Source organism: Solanum dulcamara, chromosome 3, assembly GCF_947179165.1.
Source record: "Solanum dulcamara chromosome 3, daSolDulc1.2, whole genome shotgun sequence".
Classification (NCBI taxonomy): domain Eukaryota; kingdom Viridiplantae; phylum Streptophyta; class Magnoliopsida; order Solanales; family Solanaceae; genus Solanum; species Solanum dulcamara.
This window is the reverse complement of record NC_077239.1, coordinates 35,189,362-35,209,640: the sequence shown is the minus strand read 5'-3', so window position 1 is coordinate 35,209,640 and position 20,279 is coordinate 35,189,362. Positions and strand designations below refer to the sequence as shown.

The 20,279-nt window shown below is 38.0% G+C and overlaps 1 pseudogene; it reads left to right on the top strand.

The window, feature by feature from the left end:
• LOC129883542 (uncharacterized) overlaps nt 1–413 on the top strand; it is a 60,063-nt pseudogene extending 59,650 nt beyond the window's left edge.
• Nucleotides 414–20,279: the final 19,866 nt, after the last annotated feature.

Genomic DNA, 20,279 nt, shown 5'->3' with positions numbered 1-20,279 from the left:
TATGATGATATGATAATGCTATATGATATGCACTTAGATTTACAAATGATATCAAAGGAGTCAACAAGATTCCGATCCTAAATGTGAACACACATGAATTTTGTACGTAGAGATTAGATTAAACAACAATGATCATTTCTTGAAATATTGTTGAACTAATTAATGAACCAAATCCAACTATACCTGTATTTATATATTTGTTTAAATCATTATTATATCGTATTCCTACTATGTGATTGATTGAATTATCGGACAGCTGGTTGGTGTTCAATGAAGAGACGGCCGTCCATCCATTGTTTTCAGTGAAGAGGAACAACAAACTTCTTAATAAAAAGAGCTTGGCTCAGGTTACTTCCCTCAACGATCACGGAAAAGTTGTATCCCCAAAGAAGAAAGTGGTTTATGAGATTTAAGGATCCTACATGATGCGTTGTTGTGCTATTTACGATGACAAGGGGGGACGAGTGACTGAGATCTAGCATAAGGAGGTTGTAACTAGGGTAGCTTTTGGTATCGACGTGTTCTATCTGAGTGAATTGATCTCTCAATCTTCGTGGCCCTTGTTATCCTTCTTGACCAGATGTTTGGATCTTCTTCCATTATTTCCAAGCGATTTTCAACTTCTTGAAAAAAATAGAGGTTGACTTTATAAAACTACCAATTTGCATTTATAATTTCTCCTCCTTACCTCTGTTTTCATTTGTTCCATAGCTATCTTTTCCTTTTTTTAAAAAGACTAATCTAAGAGTGGAAAATGTAAATCTTTTTGTACAAGGACACATTAAAACCGCTCCATTTTAGATGTGGAAATTTGATATCTTTGCTGCATAGTGTTCTGTTAGGTGCACACAAGTGGATTGCACATCTCTATGGTAAACTTATAACTTAAGCTGGTGCAAGTAATCGAGGGGGTATGTCATACCCATACCAATCCGCTACCACATGCCCTAGTCGAAATGCTCATATTTTTTAACTATAATGCGACAAAGTGTTGACATTATTAATGGCCAAGAAGAAAAAGTTGGAAGATATATGCTATTGACACATTACACAAATGTTGTGGAATTGATATTTCTATCACAATTTTTATCATAACATACTTTAGGCAAGTAAAGGTGTGAACTTTCCAAAGATGCAAGATGTCTGGCTCATCCTCATAGTTATTCACACCTTTCTAAATTTTTAATTAGGAGATGGAGCATAAAAGACACTAGGGAAGGAGTTGGCTACCCTTTCCTTCAAACAACTACGGATGGATGTACCAGAGCCTGTGAAGTTGGAGTTGGTGGTGACACTGGAGATACAGAAAGAGTGAAAAATATAGATGGAGAGGGAGATGAGGATTCTAATGAAGAAGGGGGATTGATATTGAATATGTGGGTGTTCCTAAAGAAAAAATCCTAGCTGAAAGGAAAGATGGTGATGTTGATGGAGAATGAAGACAATGAGTATGAATTTGAATTCCTTTTGACAACTGTGGTTTGTCTAGATTACGAAAACTAATAAACTGCAGTAGACTCCCTCACTCGAGTCCGATTTAGGATTCAAAAATGTGCTCTATTGGTCACGAAGCAATAAAATAATTATGCCTATGATTAAGTAAACAACCACACGAGCTATAGAACGACGATAAATATCATAAGAAGTAAATTAAATCTCATACAACAACAATCATGCCGCTACCATAACCTAAGAAAAAAGGTATTGGGTGCTCATGTTCATTAAAACAATCAATAGAAATTTATTATGCATACAACCATCTAAGAAATATGAAAACAAGTAAAAAACCAAAATATTTTGTTGCCCTATATGCTACAAGTTCTAATCCTTGCAAAATACATCTGAATCCCTTCAAAATGACCTTGGGATCTATATATTATAACACCCCAGAAACTTGGAAAGATTTAAAACGAGGAAACAGAAGATGAAATTCTAGAAAAATGCAGAAACTAGCACCAAGTGATGACCACGAAGGCCATCACGAGTTGTGGTGTGCACCACGCCTCATGGTGAGCCACCATTATGGATATTCAAAGACCCAACCCTATAGGGAAGGGACCATGGTGAGTGGTAAGCACCATGGACTATAGTGCCCTTTTTAATGAACTCTCCCCTAATTACCTCAAAAAACTTGCCAAAGCAGGGACCACGACAACCACCAAGGTTCTGAATCACTTCACGGACCATGGTGTGTTTTGTGGTGGTCACTTCTGCAGGTCCTCTTATAGGTCCTGCAACACGACCACGTTTCACGGGCTGTGATGCCCTCCTCGGACCGTGAAAGTCTCTGTAGAGGAAGTTCAGAGACATTGCTGCAAACTCCAAGATTTACCCCTCCAAGTCATTCATCACGGGACATCAACACGGGCCGTGGTGAGTACCACGGACTGTGATGGATCCTTTGTGAAGACTAGTCTGACCTATTTAAAAAGGGGTAGTTTGGTCTTTTCTGTGTTTTAACATCAAAGTGTGGTTGTTTTGGAACTGAATTGACTCTATCTAAAGACTCTAAACCTTCCAAAGCCGTCATTCCTCACATTTACTCTTCTAAACAAAAACCCTAACCTCTTAAAATCCTCTCAAGGTCTTCTCCTTCACCGAGAAAAACTAGGGTTTCCTTACAACTTGAAGTCCCCACTTTCAAGCTTGCATCAAGGGTTTATTTTCCTAGGGTATGTGGGTCTCATTCATGGGTTCTTTCACCCATGGAGCACAAATATTTTCTCAACCTAGCAATTTAATTTTAAATGATAAAATCTTATGGGTTTTTATATGATGATCCTAAATGTATAGATTATCGGATTTTTGAAATTTATTTACCTATTTTAGCTTATAATGACTCTTAATTTCATGAAATAGATAATTTGACGAAGCCCCTTATATGAATGCATGAAAAGGAGTTTTAAAGTATATTTGTGGATTTCTTTAAAGATGTTTTAATTGATGCATACATTACTCTCATGCTTGCTATTATGGATTTTTAAATGATTACAAGGTTGAATGAATAGAACCCACCTAGTTTTCACTATGTTACAAGGAAGTTGAATTGAAAGTTTAACTACAAAATGAATGTTTATGATGACAAAGGAGTTTTATGAAATGATATGAATGATGATGAAAGGGGCTTCTTAGATAAAGAATGAATTTCTTTATGTGATAAGGACAATTCTCACATATTTGAATCAATAAAGGTTTTTGATGAGCTATTCCACCGAATGATGTTTTGATGGTTTAAAGTTATGTAAAGGATTATTCTTATGCCATATGAACTTTTTCATAGGATTTGACTTAGTACCAAATGGGACATTGAGGTGGGATTTAGTAAGAGAATCCAAGTAGCAACCCCTTGTCTCATTAACTATGCGCCAACATAAGAGCCCTTTAAACTTAGGCTAGTGGATCCACAAATAGCCTTCAAATTTCAAGTTAAAGAACTAAATGAAGTTGATGTAGCTCTACTCGGCAAGTAATCTCCCCGTGCCGATGTAGGGGTTATGTTGGATTCCATTTAATAGCTCTCATGGTCTTAAATATTGATTATGGCCATCTTCCTATAAAATGAATGTTTTAAATGTCATATTTTATGATGGATTATTTGTTATGCCCCGTACTTTTGTACTTCAGAACATTTTCTTAAGCTTCTTAAAAGTTTCCATGTGACCTAGATTATCTATAACGTTATCGAATAACTCTAAGGAAGGGAGGATGTGATGCCCCATAATAGTGAAGGTTGGAAATAGGGTAATAAGGATTTAAAAGGAGTTGGAGGTCAAATAAAAAGTCATGGAACTCGACTTACTTGCGTAAGCTACAAATTTGGATGTCTTACATAATTAATCTACTTGAGTACTTGTCGAGCTTACATAGCAAAGATTATATAGGTTCTTAAAGTGAGACGAGATTATGAACCCATGGAAAAGAAGCAAGTAGGTGATGCACCAACTTGGACTAAGTAGGTGATGCACCTAATTGGACAAAGTAGGTGATGCACCTACTGAGGTGGATCTCACCATGTCATGTGGCAGCATATGGGTGGCTACATAGAATGAGGTGGCTACCTAAGGGATGGACACATGTCAACCTTAGGGGATGACATGTGTCACTCTCCAAAGAAGGGTATATAAGCTGAAGTTATGACTAAGGAATTCATTGTTCATCTTTTTACTTAGAAAAATTTAGAGAAATGTGGAGAGAAATGGAGAGAGAGCTACGGATGTTTCTTGGAAGCAAGGTAAGGCTCCAATTTTACTCCATAAATTAATTATCTAAGGTATACTTCGATCACGTGAAGGTATTTAACGATGTAAGTTAATTGTTGGGGAAGCAAGGAGGGTTAACGGGAAGTTCTTCAACTTTCACCAACGTTAAGGAGCTAAGTTTCTAAGGTAAGGTTTCTTCCTTTCAAATTGAAGTTAATGGTGTTGTAGTGAGAAAATTACTTGTGTTAAATAAGTTTGGAGGTAATAAAATTACATCGTTATTGATGACGTGATAAACGGGCAGAATTGGAAGCATTTAAGTTGAGTTAAAGTTTGGTTAGTATTGTCGTTATTATGGTGTTGTATTTGAAGGTGGGTTGTATATGTTGGGGTCCTAGAAACGTGGTTGAAAATAGGTATAAGTTCTTCCGTTGTAGACACATTACGCTCCCTTCCATGTGGTTAAGATTTTATGAAATAAAGATTGGAAACCGTATTTTAAAGTCGTGATTTTGGTTGGGCTGGTTGGAAATTATATTGCGTAGTATTGAGGTAGTTTAATTATATATGGCTTCTAGTTGTTTTTGTTGTGTGGCTGTACCAATTGAAGGTTAGATTAGAAGTTCGGATAGGGCGAGTTATAGGAGAGATGCTGCCCAATTTCCGTTAACTTCTTAACTAGTTAATATACTAGTCGAGAAGTAGGAACGAGGAAATGACTCCTATAGATAATTACTTATAGATTTACAAGTTGGAAAGTTGAAGCCTATTTATTTTACTCTTGTATTAAATAGGTTAAAGAGGTAACGAGGCGGGCTTGATTATGGCGGATTCATAAAAGGTATGTAAAGCTATCCCTTCTTTCTCTTGGGCATGTCTTAAATGTAAGTGAAATGATATGCGTATGAGTTTTGGGGTAATTCCATTCACAAGTCCCGAATATGATTCATGTCTCTTAATTACTTCTTGATGTTAAAACGCCTATGGTAGTTGAACTACTACCTTTGAGCCTTCTTAGGGTTAAATAGTAGTTGGATATATAAGCTCCTATTCTGAAGAATTCTACGATGACAAATGTCTTTGATCCCATAAAACTATTTCGCATTATTCTAATACGTGTCTATGACTCTTGAGGCTCCAATTGGTGTGGTCCATAGGGACATCTAAAGAGTATCTAATATGGTTATTGCTTTTAACACTTAAGGCGAGTTTATTCTACTTAGTCTATTTAGTCTTAGATGTTGATTTAAATTGCATATGGTTACTCACTACTCTGCTCGTGCATAATGTAACACATCTTTTACCAAGTCTTGGGCTGGGTATGTAATCGTGCATAGTTCACTGCATTGTCCACCGAGTCCTTCACTATAGGGCCGGGTATGCTATATGATGACATAATGATGCAATGAGATGGTTAACTCACCGAGTTCCTCACTAGAGGGCCGGGTATGATATATATGTATACAATAATATGATATGATGATAGCACCTGTCCCTATGATGGTCTTACATGTATATGACAAATTCACCGAGACCCTAAAGGGCCAGATATGATATATGATATAAGCGTGCATGATTTTATTTCCCAAGACATAGGTATAGTGGTACCTTGAGTAACATACTTATCTCCTGAATCTCTACTTCAGATATGATCTTACTTATGATATGTTATGCTTTATACACTCAACACATATATCGTGCTGACCCCCTTTCTTTGGGATGCTGCATTTTATGCCCGCAAGTATAGATATATACTTTGGGGATCCGCCAGCGTAGGAGTTCCAATCAGTGATTCAGAACTGCTCCATTGTGCCGGGGCCTAGATTTTGGTACTGACCTTTTGATGTATATATTCATTTATATAGGGGTACGACGGGGGCCCTGTCCCTCCATATGTTACTATTGCTATTCCTAGAGGTCTGTAGACATACGTGTGGGTTGTGTGTATATGTGTTCGGTTATGCCTATATAATTTATGTTTTGGGATGTTCCCACTCGTAGTGCCAGCTCATCGTCTTATGTACTGTGTTACCTATTGATAAGTTGCGACAGTTTTGAGACAACATTCTATTTCTTTAAGTTCAAGTTATAGGTGGTCTGATTATCATAATAGGGGTATACACGAATGTCCAGCTTGGGCCTGAGTCATGGACCATGGGGTTGGGTCATGACAAAAGTGGTATCAGATCAGTTCATCCTCGGAGTGTCTACAACCCGTGTATAGTAGAGAATTGTTTATCGGTGTATTATACACCATATTTATAAACAGGAGGCTATGGGACATTTAGGATATTATCTTTCTTTCATATCAAAGATCGTGCGATAGAGCTTTATTATTAAGATAATTCTTACATCCCGTACTTTGGTACCTTAAAATGCTTCTTAAGCTTCTTAAGTTTCTGGGAAGTCTCTTAAGTTTCTTAGAAGTCATCATGTGAGTCGGATAATCTATGACACTATAAAATAATCCTAAGGAAAGGAGAAGGAGATACTTCATAAGGGAGAAGATTGGAAATAGGGTTATAAGAATCTAGAAGAAGTTGGAGGTTAAGTAGTGAGTCGTAGGACTCGACTTACTTGTGAAATCTATTACTTGAGACATTTTACATACTAAGCTACTTGAGTACATGTCGAGCTTAAGTAGCAAGGAATACATAGGCTCTTGAAGTGAGATGAGATTACGAGCTATCGAAAGATAAGTAAGGAAATGACGTGCCTACTCGAAGCAAGTAGGTGATGCACCTACTTGGACAAGCAGGTGATGTACCTACTTAGGGTAAAGTAGGTGATGCAGTAGCTTGGGTGGACCCCATGCTACCATGTAGTGGCTTTGGATTGGATGTATGATTGAGGTGGCGCCCTAATGGGCTACCACATGTTACCTCTAGGGGTTGACACGTGTCATACTCTAAGGGAGTGTATTAATACATGTAAATATGACTATTCTTTTATTTAGACTTCATCTTTCAATTTGGAAAAAGAAAAGAAAAATGTAGAGAGGGAGAGAGCTACGGCAACCATGGCTTTGGCCAATTTGAGGTATGCTTTCCAATTTCATTCCTTGAATTAATTATTTAAGGTATCCCACGGAAACATGACAGGGTTTAATAGTGTAAAATTACTATTTGGGGAATCAAAGAAGGGACATGAATAGTCCACAACTTTCAGCATATAAAGAAGTTTCCGAAGTTAATTTTCAGCAAGTTTGGGAAGCCGTTTGTTAAGGTATGGCTTGGTTATTCTCTCCCACGTTTTTTAGGGTTTGGAAATGATATTAAGGTGCTAATAATGTAAATTTATGATTTGGAGCTGCACAAAATGGATATCAAATAGCCACAACAGTTCAGCCACAATTAAGGAATTTCCGAGGCGAGTTTTGGCAAGCTTTGACCAATTTTGGGTAAGGTGAAACTTTTCATTAAAATTTAGGTTTATGGTGTTTTTATGAAGTGTGTTATATGTTGTGTAAGTGTCTAGAAATGTAAAAATATCATAGAGATGCTTGACGTTGGAAATAACCTAATTTGAAGTCGCTATAGTTAAATTATAGTCAAAATAAGGTGTTGTGTGTGTGAGGTGCTACTGCAGGTGTGTAGTGTTGTGTTAAAGGCCTAAAAGTATTCTAAAAGGGGTGTGGGAGCTTCTGGTTGCATCCACCCAACCCTCTATTTCGTATAGTTAAAGGTTTTGCAAAATGGAAACTAGAAACCCCTATTTTGATATCGTGGTTTCGAGCGAGTCATTTGTAGTTTGTGTTGTATTATGTTGGTGTGAACTGCTTATACATGTGCTGAAGGTTGTTGTTGTTGGTTGGCTGTAGTTATTAGGAGTGTAATTGAAAATTTGTATAGAGCATATTATAGGGGAGGTACTGCCCGATTTCCATTAACTGCTTAACTAGTTAAGGAACTAGTCGAGAAGGAGAGCAAGGGGTTGAGTTCTATGAATACTCATATGTAACCTAAGATGATGGAAAGATAAGGGTTGTTTATACTTGCATTACTTTCATGTTACCTAGGTTCAAGGAACGATGAGGCGAATGGGATAAAGAGTAACCCGTAAGAGGTATGTAAAGCCTGTCTCTCTTTTCTTTTGGGCCTGTCTTAAATTTAAGTGACAAATAATATGTGTATGAAGCCTAGGGTAATTCTATTCATGAGCTCTTAACATGATTCATGATTCATAATTCGTGCTCACTTCTGAATGTTAAGACTCTTAAAGTAGTTAAGCTCCCATCCCTCAAGTCTTCTATGTGCTGAAAAGTAGTGTATGTAAAGCTAATGCCTTCTTTTGGCATGTCTTCAAGTTAAATAGTAAATGATATGAACTTGAGGGTAAATCTACTCATAAATACCAAGTGTAATTCACAGTTCTTATGTACTCCTTGATGAAATCATTCTTACAGTAATCGAACCAGGGCTTCTCAAGCCTTCCACACATTAGAAAGGGATGAGTATGAGAAGCTACCCTTTCTTCTCTTTTGGCATGACTTAGATGTAAGTATTATGTCTAGGAAATTGGGAGTTATTCCACTCTTAAAACTCTGAGTGTGAGTTAAGGGCTCTTGTTCACTTCCTACTGAGTAGAACTCCTGTAAAAAAATGAGTCATTACTTTTCAAGTCTTCCATGTGATAGAAAGTGGTACATGTAAAGCTTGTCTTTTCCTACTTCTAGGAAGACTGGACTATAGGTACTATAGATTCTGGATGTAGCTCATGACTTGTACTTTTGAATGATAAGGGCCTTGAAATAGTTGAACTACGACCCTTGAGCCTCCTATAGGTTGAATAGTATTGGAATATGTAAGCTCCTATACCTAGGGGCTCTTGAACATGCTTTATGGTGATATTGAAGTGATATTTGACATGTTATAGAGTTTTACGTGCATGTATATATATTATGATATATATGGATCAGGCCAAACGTACTCGGCATGTTATGCTATTTACGGATCAGACCGTCATACCTCGGCATTTTTATATGATATATGGATCGGGACATCATTCCTCGGCATTGTTACATGATATACAGATCGAGCCATCGTACCTTGGCATTGTTATATGATATACGGATCAGGCCGTTGTTCCTCAATATGTACTTTGTATATATATGGATTGGGCTTTACTTTCCACAGCACTAATGGTATATATGTTCTTACGATGATAAAATGATGCATTTGTTACACCGAGTCCCCGAATGGGCTAGATACAGTACGTGATGATAGCATGTATGCCTTTATTTTATAAAATACAGGTACGGTAGATAACTAAATGTTATACTTGCCCCCTGTATCCCTATTTCAGTTGTTGTCTCATTTATAATGTTTTATGCTTTATATACTTAGTACATATATCGTACTGGCGCCCCTTTCCTCGAGGGGCTACATTTCATGCTCGAAGGTACAGATGTTTATTTCAGGGATCCACCAGCTTAGGATTTCCACTCAGCTATATTGGAAGTTCTCCACTATTCTGGAGCCTAGCTTTTGGTGCTGACCTTCTAATGTATATACTTATTTATTCAGGGGTACAATGGGAGTCCCGTCCCACCATATGTTACTGTTAATATTCTTAGAGGTCTGTAAACATGTATGTGGGTTATACGTGTAAGTTCTGTTCAGTTATATCTATGTGATGTATTATAAATATCAAGATATTATGGCAGCCTTGTCGGCTTGTACGCCCTTTCATGACAAGATACAAATGAAAGAGGCTACAGGCATATGAAAATTCTATGACCCACTAGGGTTCTTATGTATAGTTCTCATATTGATTGTTACATATGGTAATTAAGTAAATGGGGGTATAGGTTGGATTCCAGTCGCAGCCTATGAGGTTGGGTCATGAAAATAATTCCTTCCTAATAGATTATTATGTCTACAGCAATGCCTCCAAGGAAAGTGACAACTGCCTAGAAGGGCTAGTCAGTAGCGGGAGAAACAAGTCAGACCCCGAGAGTTGCTAGGGCCCATTCCTAGTCCATGCCAGGGATTATGCTCTAGTCGGTGAGCTCTACTATGCCGCCACCTCAAGATGAGCTTAGGGCAGCAACAACTGCAGATCCTGAAGCTCTAGTACCTGAGCCTCCAGCTCTACAGCCAGGGGCGGAGGATAGGTCTATGAGAGATGAAATTTAATTTCTTACCAGAATGATGGCAGGGCAAGCTCGGAGGCATGGGCTAGATGATGCAAATAGACAACATTATTTGAGGGTCCATGACTTCCTGGATTGTAACCCAGCCAGAGTTTTATGGGTCGAGACCTGCGGATGACCCACAGGAGTTCATTCAATGGATGCAGCGTACATTAAGAATCATAAGGGCTTTGGAGACTGAGTCTGTTGAATTAGCTTCATATCGGCTGCGTGATGTAGCCGTTAATTGGTATGAGTCCTAGGAATTATCGAGGGGCGAGGGTACTCCTCTAGAAGAATAGGATGGGTTTATAGAAGCCTTTTTTGGCCACTTTCTACCTCCAAAAATGAGATGAGTGAGAGTTGATAAATTCTTATAGTTGAGGCAGAATGGCAAGAGCATTAGATATTATATCCTTGTGCTTGACTCATTGGCGAGACGTGCGCCTACTATTATAGCCGATATGGCTGAGAGGGTGCATCGTTATGTGATGGGCTTGGATCTCTATTTGGTTGATAGTTGTATGGCCATGGCTTCTTAGCTAGGCATGGATATTGTCCGGGTAAAGGAATATGCCCGAGGGGTAGAGGAGCAGCACAGAAGGTATCAGCTTGATAGAGGGTATGATAGAGGCCAATACAAGAGGGCTAGGTTGGCTGGTTATTCAGGGGAGTTTCGAGGCGAACAACCTTAGCAGTATAGTAGATATCCTTCCCAGCCAGCTCAGAGTGCACCTCTACAGTTTACAGGTAGAAGATTTGATAGCAGAGGATATTCAAGAGCCGGTTAGAGCTCCAAGGTTTTAGGTTCAAGATGAACCAGGGTTCACGCTAGTCAAGACCACCATTGCCCCAGTGTCTCCATTATGGTAGAACTCATTTTTAAAAATGTCATTTGGTTATAGGTGCTTGCTTTTCTTGCGGCCATCAAGGCCATGTTATGAGGAAATGTCCACTCAGGGGTACTTCTAATGGGGCAGCTCAGCCTACTGGGTAGGTTGCTAGTTCATCTTCTTCGGCCGCTATATGCCCTTTGGGGAGGGGTATTCAAATACCAACAGGCTGTGGTTGAGGCCCTGGTGGAGCTTCCAGTTCTAACGACCCTTTGAATCTCATATATGCCTTGGCTAGTACAAAGGACCAGAAGGCATCACCCAATGTGGTTACAAGTATATTATCAATCTTTTCCCGGGACATGTATGCATTTATAGATCCAGGCTCCACCTTATCATATATATCCCCCTTTTTTTGCTAGTACAATTAGAATAAAGCCTGAGTTAATAGAACTATTTGAGGTAGCCACACCGGTAGGAGACTCTATTATAGTAAAGAAAATATACAGAAACTGCTCGGTGGATGTATATAGTCGTCATACCTTGGCTGATTTAATAGAATTAGTTATGATGGAGTTCAATATTATTATGGGTATGGACTATTAGCTTCTTGTCATGCTAACGTAGATTGTAGAAACAAAATAGTTTGGTTCTAGTTCCCAGATGAGCCAATTATTAAGTGGCTAGGGAACACGGTATCGCCGAGGGGTAAATTTATCTCATACCTCAAGGCCAGGAAGATTGTTAGAAAGGGGTATATTTACCATCTAGTTCATGTACACAACCTGGAAGCAGAGGTACCGACTCTTCAGTCAGTACGAGTAGTCAATGAATATCCAGATGTATTCCCAGATGAACTCCAAGATCTTCCCCCTAAATAGGAGATAGAGTTCACTATAGATGTGTTACCAGATACTCAATCCATATCTATCCCTCTATATAGAATGGCACCTGCAGAATTGAAGGAGCTAAAGGAGAAGCTGAAAGACTTATTGGAAAAGGCCTTCATTAGGCCCAGCACATCACCATGGGGATCACCGATACTATTTGTGAGAAATAAAGATGGGTCAATTTGAATGTGCATTGATTATAGGCAACTAAATAAGGTAATAATAAAGAAAAAATATCCCCTCCACATGATTGATGATTTATTTGACCAGTTGCAGGGCGCCAAGTGGTTCTCGAAGATAGACCTGCGGTTATGTTTTTATCAAGTATGGGTAAAGGAAGTAGACATTCCAAAGACTGCATTCAGAACCCGATATGGACATTATGAGTTTAGAGTAATATCTTTTGGGCTGACGAATGCTCCAGCAGTGTTTTTGGACCTAATGAACTGGGTGTTCAAACCATTCCTAAACTCGTTTATGATTGTCTTTATTGATGATATTCTAGTCTATTCACGATCGAAAGAGGAACATATGGATCATTTGCGGATGGTACTTGGGGTTCTCCAACACCAGAAGTTGTATGCTAAATTCTCTAATTGTGAATACTAGTTGACTTTAGTAGCATTCTTCGTGCATGTCATTGGAAATGACGGTATTCGAGTAGATATACAAAAAATTAAAGCCGTGAGGGCTTTGACGAGACCTACAACACCTATTAAAGTACGTAGTTTTCTGAGGCTAGAAGGATACTACAGAGGTTCGTAGAGAGGTTTGCTTCTATTTTAGCATCTTTAACAAGGCTAACTCAGAAGGTGGCTAAGTTTCAGTGGACCGAAGCTTGTGAACGAAGCTTTCCGTTATTGAAAGATAAGTTGAATACGACCCCTATTCTAATTTTTCCTGAAGGATCAGATGGCTATGTTATTTATTATGATGCTTCTCGTGTTGGCTTAGGTTATGTACTAATGCAACATGGTAGAGTCATAGCCTATGCCTGCCGGCAGCTTTGGAAGCATGAGAAAAATTATCCTACCCATGACTTGGAGTTAGCAGCAGTAATTCATGCATTGAAAATATAGAGACATTATCTATATGGCATGCATATTGATATTTACACGGACAACAAAAGTCTCCAATACATCTTCAAGCAAAAGGAGCTGAATTTACGGCAAAGAAGGTGGTTAGAGTTGCTAAAGGATTATGATGTTGACATTCTATACCACCCAAGAAAAGCAAATGTTGTAGAAGATGCACTCTTCCATGAATCGATGGGTAGCTCAACAGATGTACCACCAGAACAGAAATAGATAGTCCGCGAGATTGGCCAGTTACCTAACTTGGAATCCATTTGGCTGATTCGAATGATAGTAGAATTTCTGTTAGAGGAGTTGCTGAGTCCTCTATCATGGAAGAGGTAAAGCATTGCCAATACGAGGACCCGGTTCTAGCATAGTATATGGATGCAGTTCTTCAAAAGGGAAAGACTCCATTCAAGATCACACCTGACAGAGTGCTGAGATATGAAGGCAAAATATGTGTACCTATGATTGCAGGGCTATGGCAACAACTGATGGGAGAGGCACACTGTGCTCGTTATTCTGTTCATCCTGGGTCAAAAAATATGTATCATGGCCTCAAATGTCTATATTGGAGGGATGGCATGAAGAAAGATATAGCAGAGTTCGTAGCCTAGTGCCCAAATTTCCAATAGGTTAAAATTGAACATCAGAAGCCTGGTGGGATACTACAGGAGATAGAAATCCCAACATGGAAATGGGAAGCAATCAATATAGAATTCATTACAGGCTTACCTCGCACTCTTCGAAAGTATGATTCTATATGGGTTATTGTAGATAGGCTGACAAAATCAGCCCACTTCCTTCTAGTTAGGACTACGTATTCAGTTGAGGACTATGCAAAATTATACATCAAGGAAGTAGTAAAACATCATAGGGTTCCCACATTAATTATCTCAGACAGAGGATCCCAATTCACAACTAATTTTTAGAGATCATTCCAAGAAGGTTTGGGAACACAAGTGAGTCTTAGTACAACATTTCACCCTTAGACTGACGGACAGGCTGAGCGTACTATTCAAATACTAGAAGATATGTTGCGGGTCTGCGCTATTGATTTTAGAGGCAGCTTGGATGATCATTTTCCACTTATTGAGTTTTCTTATAATAATAACTATGACTCTAGCATCTAAATGGCACTGTATGAGGCTTTGTATGGCAGGAAGTGCAGGTCACCTGTTGGTTGGTTTGATATTGGTGAAATACGAATAATAGGCCCAGACATGGTTCAGCAAGCGGTGGAGAAGGTGAATCTCATTCAGGAGAGATTATTACCAGCCTAGAGTCGACAAACAAAGAAATTTCCCTGTAGTCTGTATAAGAACTTGAAAAGGGTTTTGTTTAACATTCAAGGACGAATGTTATAAAGGGGGAAAGGATGTTATGACCCGTACTTTTGTACTTCAAAATATTTTCTTAAGTTTCTTAAAAGTTGCCATATGACCCAGATTATCTATAACGTTATCGAATAACTCTAAGGAAGGGAGGATGTGATGCCCCATAATAGTGAAGGTTTGAAATAGGGTTATAAGGATTTGAAAGGAGTTGGAGGCCAAATAACAAGTCGTGAAACTCGCTTACTTATGTAAGCTACCAATTTAGATGTCTTACATAATTAAGCTACTTGAGTACATATTGAGATTACGTAGCAAGGATTACATAGGTTCTTAAAGTGAGATGAGCTGACAAACCCATGGAAAAAGAGTAAGTAGGTGATGCACCTACCGAGGTGGACCCCACCATGCCATATGGTAGCATATGAGTGGCTGCTGGAATGAGGTGGCTGCCTAAGGGCTAAACGTATTATACTTAGGGGCTGACATGTGTCACTCTCCAAAAAAGGGTATATAAGCTGAAGTTATGACTAAGGAATTCATTGTTCATCTTTTTACTTAGAAATATTTAGAGAAACTTGGAGAGAAAGGTAGAGAGAGCTACGACTATTGCTTGGAAGCACGGTAAGGCTCCAATTTATCTCTTTGAATTAATTATATAAGGTATACTTCGATCATGTGAAGGTATTTAATGATGTAAATTAATTTTTGGGGCAACAAAGAGGGTTAACAAGAAATTCTTCAACTTTCAGCCGTGTTAAAGAGTTAAGTTGATAAGGTAAGGTTTCTTCCTTTCAAATTAAAGTTAATGCTGTTGTAGTGAGAAGATTACTTGTGTTAAATGATGTTGGAGGTAAGAAAATTACATCATTATTGTTGACGTGATAAACGGGCAGAATTGGAGGCGTTTTAGTTGAGTTAAAGTTTGGCTAGGGTTGTCGTTATTATGGTGTTGTATTTTAAGGTGGGTTGTATATGTTGGGGGGCTGGGAACGTGGTTGAAAATGGGTATAAGTTCTGCCGTATGCAGCCACATTGCGCTCCCTTCCGTATGGTTAAGATTTTATGAAATAAAGATTGGAAACCGTATTTTAAAGTCGTGATTTTGGTTGGGCTGGTTGGAACTTGTATTGCGTAGTATTGAGGTGGTTTAATTATATATGGATGCTGGTTGTTGTTGTTGGTGTGGCTGTACCAATCAGAGGTTAGATTGGAAGTTCGGATAGGGAGAGTTATAGGGGAGATGATGCCCGATTTCCATTAACTTCTTAACTAGTCAATATACTAGTCGAGAAGTAGGAATGAGGAAATGACTCCTATAGATAATTGCTTATAGATTTACAAGCTGGAAAGTTGAATCCTATTTATTTTAATCTTGTATTAAATAGGTTAAAGAGGTAACGAGGCGGGCTTGATTACGGTGGATCCATAAAAGGTATGTAAAGCTATCCCTTCTTTCTCTTGGGCATATCTTAAATGTAAGTGAAATGATATGCGTATGAGCTTTGGGGTAATTCCATGCACAAGTCCCGAATATGATTCATGTCTCTTAATTACTTCTTGATGTTAAAACGCCTATGGTAGTTGAACTACTACCCTCGATCCTTCTAAGGGTTAAATAGTAGTTTGATATATAAGCTTCTATTCTTAAGAATTCTACAATGACAAATGTATCTGATCCCATATAGCTATTTCGCATTATTATGATACGTGTCTATGACTCTTGAGGCTCCAATTGGTATGGTCCATAGGGACATCCAAGAAGTATCTAATATAGTTATCACTTTTAATACTCAAGGTGAGTTTATTCTACTTAGTCTATTGAGTCTTAGATGATGATTTAAATTACATATGGTTACTCACTACTCTGTTCATGCATACGGTAACACATCTTTCACTGAGTCCCGGACCGGGTATGTATTCATGCACAGTTCACTACATTGTCCACCGAGTCCCTTAGTATAGGGCTGGGTATGCTATATGATGACATGATGATGCAATGAGATAGTTAACTCACTGAGTCCCTCACTATAGGGTTGGGTACGATATATATATATATGATAATATGATATGATGATGTGATGATGGCGCTGAGCCCTATGATGGTCCTACATATATATGAAAAATTCACCGAGACCCTAAAGGGCCGGATATGATATTTTAAATAAGCATGCATGATTTTATTTCACAAGATACAGGTATGGTGGTTCCTTGAGTAACATACTTATCTGCTGAATCTCTACTTCAGTTATGATCTCACTTATGATATGTTATGATTTATACACTCAGTACATATATTTTACTGACCCTCTACTTTAGTTCATATATTTTACTAACACTCAGTACACTCAGGTACGTGCTTTGGGGATCTGCCGGCTAGGAGTTCCACTCAGCGATTCGGAAGTGCTTCATTGTGTCGGTGCCTAGATTTTGGTACTGACCTTTTGATGTATATATTCATTTATTCAGGGGTACGGTGGGGGCTCTGTCCCACCATATATTACTATTGTTATTCCTAGAGGTATGTAGACATGAATGTAATACCCTAATTTTCTTTTTATGTTTTCTTCTAAAAGATTGCCATGTGATCCATGTTATCTATGAAGTTCTATGTGAGTAGCGATGGTTGGAAATAGGTCGACGGATTTGGAAGGAGTTGGAGGCCAAATAATGGGTCATGGTAATCAACCTACTTGCGTAAGCTATTGATTGGTATGTCTTACATAATTAAGCTACTTGAATACATGTCGAGCTTAAGTAGCAAGGATTACATAGGTTCCTAAAGTGAGACGAGATTACAAAGCACGGAAGACGGGAAAAGAGGCGTAGCACCTACTTGAAACAAGTAGGTCATGCACCTACTTGAAACAAGTAGGTGATGCACCTACTTGGACTAATTAGGTGATGCACCTACTTGGACCAAGTAGGTTACACACATTTACTTGGGGTGGAACCCATGCATCCACGTGGCAGCTTTAAATTGGGCGCATGGATGAGGTGGCGCCCTAGGGGATGGACACATGTCACCCCTAGGGGATACCACATGTCACACTTTAAAGGAGCATATATATTTATGTTAAGATGACTAAGAAGTCATTTTTTCAGCAAAATTACACTTAGAGTTTGAGAGAAAACTTAGAGAATAAGAGAGAGTACCTACGACAGCAACAAGGAAAAAAGGTAAGCCTTCCAATTTTGTTCCGTGAATTAATCATCTAAGGTGTTTTTCAATCAAATGGAGGTGTTTAATAATGTAAATAAATTGATAAGGACAACAAGCAAGGGTAATGAGCAACCACCAATTTTCAACCGTAATTAAGGAGCTTTCGAGGTCGAGTTTTGACAATGTAAGGTTTTTCCTTTCGAGTTGAAGTTAATGATATTGTTGTTGATGTTATTGTCTAAAGTTGGGGAATAAACCTTGTTTTGCAAACCCATTTTTTGATGGGACTGCTGTTAGTAATATTAGTATAAATCCTTGTGTAAAGCTTCGTTTCTAGTGATTGAAGATGTTTTGAAAGCTATTTCATAGGGATATTAATTTAGGCTCTAAAATCCAATTTTTCTTTTATCTGCTCGAAAAAGGGTGATGAAGTATAGGGGAGGTGCTTCTCAGATTTTGTTTTGAAAATTCTACATGGATTGCTATTGGTATTTTGGGCATATCTTTTTGTACAAAATTGTTGTAGTGGTGATTCTAAATTTTATACGACCCTAAGAAACATGTCTACACCTCTCATTGAGGCCACAAAGCCTACTTCCCACATTTACCCCTTTGAAACTGAGCAACAAAACAAAATAGTAGGCTGTCCAGAATTCATATTTTGATAGTTTGGGATGATTTTTATTGATTTCATATTTAGTTTCGATATGATGAGATTCTTAAACTTAAGTAGATATTTTCTTGTGTATTTAAGATGTATATGCACTTATACAAGCTAAACAGAATTGTTTGACAAAGTGGACTTTGGTTGGTCTATGGCGTAGATGAATTGAACTCCTCGAGTTGTGGTCGAACTTGTTATGTGCTAAAATGCCAAGATTTGTGTATAAAGTTGAACTTGGAATATTTTATTTTCTGAAATTTGAAGTATCTTAATGGTTTGTTTCCTTACACTTCGTCTTATATCATGGTATGATTATTATCTCAAGTATTGCAAAACTTTTGCTAAACAGCCTACTTGTACGAATTGCTTGATCATTTTACATTCTTGTTGGGACTTTTTCCTTCTTGATACGATAACTTGTCATCGATATTGATAGGACTCTCAATTCGGATCTTACCCATCTTGACTTTGAATTTACATTTTGTCTTGACGATGGGGTTTCGTCCATTCTCGAGTACGAGTGGAAATCTACTTTCCACATGGTTCTTGATTTTCTTGATATTGGATGATGCCCTTATTGATTTTGGGGCTTTGGTCCATCTTGATAATGATTGTGCTTAGTGTGAAGGCATGACGTACCTATTGGGCGAAACTGATTATTTAACAACTCTTTCGAATTGAATTACAAGTTTCTTGATACTTGAGCCTTCGAATATTGATATTTATTTTGAAACTATTCAAGGTTTGAATTTGATACTTTGATATACTTGTTCACTTAGGTTTACTTTTACCTTATTGATCCATCTGCGACGAACCAGGGAGTTGAAGAATTTAATGGCTCCAAGCCTAAAGTTTATACACCACTAAGCTTTATGCTTAGTGATAGTTATTTTCTATCATAGGTGATGTGCGGGACGAGATGTGAGGATGGTCATTTAGAGTAGACTTTTGGAGCCCTTGTGTGAAGATCACATTTGCATATGCATCTAGTTTTGTAAATATTTTGGAGACTTGTACATGATACATGTGGCACTTATGTATGAAATTTTAAAGGCTTGTGAAAACAAAACTAGATGCTTGTAACTTGAACAGGGTGACTAGTTTTGCTATTTTTGGAGTGTGCTTTTAACTCAAGTCATGCCATGTGGTAGGTTTATACTTTGACTTGTCATTATGCACAAAGTAAGATAATAGTTTTGTGATAATTACTAGTTTGAGTTTTATGTACTTTATAGACCCACAATGGTGTTGAATTGGAAATAGAATTCCAAAACAAGTTTTCTAAATGTGTTGACTATTTAAGATTATAAAAAAAACTGTCTTTTGCTTCGTAAGTGGCATCTTCCCAAAGGTGATGCTACAATGCATGTGGGTTGTGTGTATATGTGTTCGGTTATGTCTATATAATGTATGTTTTGGGATGTTCCCACTCGTAGTGCTAGCCTCGTCGGCTTATGTACTGTGTTACCTACTGATAAGTTACAATAGTTTTGAGACAACATTCTATTTCGTTAAGTTAAAGTTATACGTGGTCTGATTATCATTAAATGAGGTATACACGAGTGTCCATCTGGGGCACGAGTCATGGACTACAGGGTTGGTTCGTGACATTATTCATGCATTGCATTATATTCTATACTACATTAAGGTTTTAATATTTCTTAAATGTTCATCCATGCCTACATTCTTAGTACATTCAAAGTAATAACGCGTACTCTTTTGCCTAAATTATATCACCATGTAGGAACCGACGTTGCACCACACTTACCTCAACGTGGCTAGTTGATTATGTTGAAGTCTACTACTTTGGTGAGTTCCCATGTTTCAGGAACAATATCCCTACCTTTTCTAGCTAATCATATGTATAGACTTTTGGTTACCCTTTTGGTACTTTTGACACTTATGTAGAGGGTGAGCAAAGGAAATTTCTTAGCCCCCGCCAATTTTATTATTAGAGGTATGTTTCGATAAAAATTTATAATGATTT